The following is a 4556-nucleotide window of genomic DNA, read 5'->3' as shown; positions in this document are numbered from 1 at the left end:
GGGGGGGGGAGCATTGGGGGAGTGGAAGCCTCCCTACAACTACCCCAGTATCAGGTAGAGTATGACATATAACTTGTTGAGAGTGAAGAAAGGAATAGCATGCGGATGCTGTAGAGGCTGCCATCTTGAATCAGCAGTACTTGGTTCCTGCTTCAAACTTTCATGTAACCTATCAGGGTCTCAGATCTCCGGTCATGCCAGGGGCAGTGGAAGACAGCCAGGGCAGCTGCCTTGACAGCTATAGTACATGACAAACCAGGTATCACTGTTGACGACACTGCCTGCAAGGTATGAGGCCATCAAATATTTAGAGGGTATAATAATCATTATTATATGAATTACCTAATGTGTATTATATAATACAGCATAATGCACAAATTATTATGTTGGTCTCCTTCCATACATTTGTCATAGCTTCTAGGACAGAGTATCCTATATTAATTTTTTTCATTATGTCTGTTTCTCAAATCCCTCTCTCTTCTGCCTGCCTTTAATTATTACAATGATTACCATCAATAACTAACAGCAGTGTTAGGCACGTGTTTTCTGGGAAGTGGGCGTTAAGTGCTTCATCAATTACCTCATTTGCTCTTTAAAATTATCCCATGAATTAGTCTCCAATACTGTTCAGCACTACAAAGTTATGACTCTGACAAGTTATGGATCTAGTAAGTGGCAGACATGAAATGTGATGCCAGCCTGGCAGCGGAGCTCCTGAGCCTCAGGGTTCTGTGGGGTGGTGCTGTCTGGGCATGGTGCAGTCCTTCCTGGCTCTTCCTTTCCACATGGCCTATGTTTAGGGAGATCATGTGGCAAAGAAAACTGGATCGTGTAGTCCTATCTGGAAGCTGTTAAAAGCAATCAAGGATATTAGTTCATCTATGGCCAGTAACAGTCTACAACATCCTTGAGTTTCTCTACTGGGAATACACTAAACTGTGCCACAGGAATTGCTGTCTCCCATGGAATGGGTGTGGCTCACTCAGGAAAAGAACTGGAACTCTCATTGTCACTTGTAAGCTGGCACAGCCTTTAGTGTCCCCAAATTTATCAGCCTGGGTTTGTTTATTTCTCTTATTTCTTTCTTGTACAAAGAAAGTGCATTGTTTAGAACCAGGGATCTGGATCTAAGAGGTTAAGGTAGTCATCTTTCTTGAGTAGGCTTTAGCCAAAGTAGCTATGCTCTCAGGCCCAGTCTGCAGGCCCTAATGGGGACCAGCAGAAGAAAAAGGCAGATGAACTTACCCAGGACACCACTTTCTGGAAAACTACTTAACTATTCCAAGTCATCTAACAGTTGATTCTAATGCCCATTTTAATGAACTCTTGCAAAGCACTTTATAATGTATAAAATGCTTTCATACTCATTGCCACACCATTAAAAAGTTATTTCTCAGACTTAGAGAGAAAAGCTAAATGGAAAACATGGGCAGGACACTATCTGTATGTGCATATATGTAAATGATAACATCAAGGGCTGCTATGCACTGATTCCTGTTGGTGTGACATTTTCCTCAGTGATGGGGCCCACTGCTTGTAAACCACCGTCTAAAATTGCAGCCAAGGACTGAGGTGCACCCTGATCCAGGGAGAAAGTCTCAAAGCCTTACCTATTCTTCTGTTATCAAATAATTTCTAGTGTTTGCCATAGGCCAGGGACTGCTTCAAGCATTGGAGATGCTGCAATAAACAAAATGACCTCCCCCCTCACCCCTGGTTCCTTGCCTTAGATAAATTTTCACTTCCTATGGTAAGGCAGATAGTAAAGTATAAGGTCCAATGGTAAATGAGCACTCTAGGAAGCAAGGCAGGGGACACTGGGGCCATGTTACACTTTTAAAAGATAATCTGTGGAAGTGTGGCTAGAAGGAGACTACAGTAACCATCTTGAGGAAATAGACATTGGCCTGGGGACACTTGGGAAGTCATATGCAGAGGAGCAGTAGGTGTGGACACATTAAGGTCACAGGGTGCATGGCGTGCTGGCAACATAAAATGAAAGCCTATACCTGGAACACTGTGAGCGGAGGGCGAAGTAGCAAAAGTCAGACAGGCAATGGACCTGGGGCAGCAAAGCCTGGAGGGCTTTGCAGGCCACTGTGAGTGCCGTGTTCTTTACCGAATGAGATGAAAAGCAATTAGAAAATTCCCATCCAAGGGGAAACCCAATATCAGCAGGGCCGCTCTCAGTATCAGAAAGGCCTCAGCTACTAAGACCAAAATGCTCAAACTCCATGGGTCTCTCCTTTTCCAGAGAGATAGACAGAGACAGAGAGATGCACAGAGAAGGGAGCAGGGAGGAAGCTACACGAACTGCCATCAAGTCCAGTAGAGACTCATGACCTACGAAGCACAACACAGCACTGTCTGTATTGCATCCGAGCAGTTCAATGTGCCAAACCCTGTTGCTGCCACTCTGGCAGGTCTCTGCACTTGCTGTCACTTTCCCTAGTCACTGTGTGGAAGGGCTCCATTGCAGCAAGCCCACTAGGGAAAGAACTGGCCTAAACTGGTGGTCTAGCTGAACAGGGTGGGGAGGGAGGTATGGGGGAAGGGAAGGTGTACCTAGGTGTTGCTCACCAGGAGTAGGACTAATATTAAACGTTTCCAAGAAACATTTGTAGGGTCTATTGAACTTAGTCAGTGCATCCATCTTTATTTACTTGGGAAAAAAGCAATCCCCTGAAAACAGTCCCTTATCACTCATCCTATTTTACAGATAAAATACTAAATACTAATCAAATCAAAGAAGGCAGCTTGAAGCTCAGCACATGGAGCTTCTTATTTCCTATGCACATTCTCACTTAAGGGAATGAAAACCATCCTTTTTGAGGAATGACCAAGACTCTAAATCTACACATGGGATTATGTACCTGAGAGAAAAGCTGGCAGAATGCTACAGAGAAGGAGAAACACATTTACAGAGGCACTCATCCTGGGTGAATAGAATTCATAGAAGAAGGCAACACAATCTTTGCAGCCTATTGTAAAAGGTGAGTGTATTATACCTCATACACCCCCACACTGTGCCCAACTTCTGCATCAGCAACTCCCAGCCCTAGGTCCACTCAGCTGTCAAGTGCTTTGAATTTAAATTCAAGTTCTCATTCAAGGGAAGCAACAGCTCTTCTTGTTTATTTAAATAGCTGGAAACAACTTTTAAAGTTCAGTATCAACAAGCAGGAAGTGAACATCGAAGCTGAGAAAATGCACCTTTCTTTAGGCAGAGAAGAGCAGGTAGTGTCTGGTAACAGACAGCAGGTGATTCACAGAGGGAAGCTGAGATCCAGAGCTGAGGCAAGCTCTGTTCCAACAGTTAGGCTCTCAGCAAGTGTCATTCTCTTTCTCAAAGCCCCAATCAAAAGGTTGCTTTCAAAGGGAAGTCAGTGTTTAGTGACAAAATTCTAAAGTGTTTCAGTGTACAAGCATCAAAGCCTGACACCATAGCTGCTGTCATCTTGCCTTGAATGCTCCGTAGGCAAGGTGGTTGCCTATTGATGTGCTATACTCAGATGGCAGCAGAGATAGGGAAGAGAGGTATAAGGTGGGCCACAGCATGGTAAGAACTATGGTAAGCACGTTTTGTAGGAATAAATCTTCAGTTGCCTGCTTCAACAGACTAATCTGGGTCTGTGTCAATCCACACAGCTGATATAATATAAAACACAGGTCCTCAGTAAACCCAGCTCTTCACTACAGTCCCCATGGCCTGACCCTGTCTAGCATTCTACCCTTATGCCATGCAACTGAGAAATACCGCAGCACCAGAATTTCTGAGGAGGACCCTCTTGGGTAGGGCAGACGGACAGGCTTCTACAGAGAAGGGACGAGAGTACAAAGGGCACAGAATAGAAACCCACAACCTGGAAAGGAATGAGGGATCGTACTGCAGTAATAAGTTGGATCCCCAACCACAAGCATCACCGAGGCCTTCCTGCCATCTCTCTTTAATGAACCCAAGCCAATTACATTCCAAACAAGTACCAAGGAATTCTGAAGGCAGTGTCAACAGCAGCTGAGGAGAGCCAGAAGCCTGGGAATTCTTGTCACCCCTGTGGTTTCCCCCATGATGATGGGAACACTCTGTGGTTTCCAGCAGGTCCCTCTTTGCCATATCTGTGGTCTCAATACATTTAGGAAGCAGCTCTTCCCAAAACATGTCACTGATAGACCCCACAGCTTCAGATAATTCTATGCCAGGAGAAAGCAACTCTGGAAATCTATTATATGAAACCACATTCACTTGGGCTATGTTAAAAGCTAAGTCATCGTTAAATGCAGGTAGAAGACAAAGCCAACAAAAACAGGAAAACTGTACAAAGATTCTTTTTTATTTTATTTTATTTTTATTAGATATTTTCTTTATTTACATGTAAATTTCTCCTTTCCCAGTTTCCCCTCCAAAAAACCAAAGAAACAAACAAAAACAAACCCCTGTTGCCTGCCCCCTCCCCATGCCTGCCACCCCACCCTCTCCCACTTATTGGACCTGGCATTCCCCTACACTGGGGGACAGAACCTTCACAGGGCCGAGGTCCTCTCCTCCTATTGATGAT

At 44.4% G+C, this 4556-nt stretch overlaps 1 protein-coding gene and 1 long non-coding RNA gene across 3 annotated transcripts in view; one reads left to right on the top strand and one right to left on the bottom strand.

Moving 5' to 3' along the window:
* The window catches only part of Arhgap26 (Rho GTPase activating protein 26), a 430094-nt gene that overhangs the window by 106026 nt on the left and 319512 nt on the right, over nucleotides 1–4556 (bottom strand). The window lies entirely within an intron of this gene.
* The window catches only part of LOC116087092, a 71555-nt gene that overhangs the window by 24002 nt on the left and 42997 nt on the right, over nucleotides 1–4556 (top strand). The window lies entirely within an intron of this gene.

The sequence above is a fragment of the Mastomys coucha genome, unplaced genomic scaffold (assembly GCF_008632895.1).
Source record: "Mastomys coucha isolate ucsf_1 unplaced genomic scaffold, UCSF_Mcou_1 pScaffold13, whole genome shotgun sequence".
NCBI classification, from domain to species: domain Eukaryota; kingdom Metazoa; phylum Chordata; class Mammalia; order Rodentia; family Muridae; genus Mastomys; species Mastomys coucha.
This window is presented reverse-complemented; position numbering and strand designations above follow the sequence as displayed.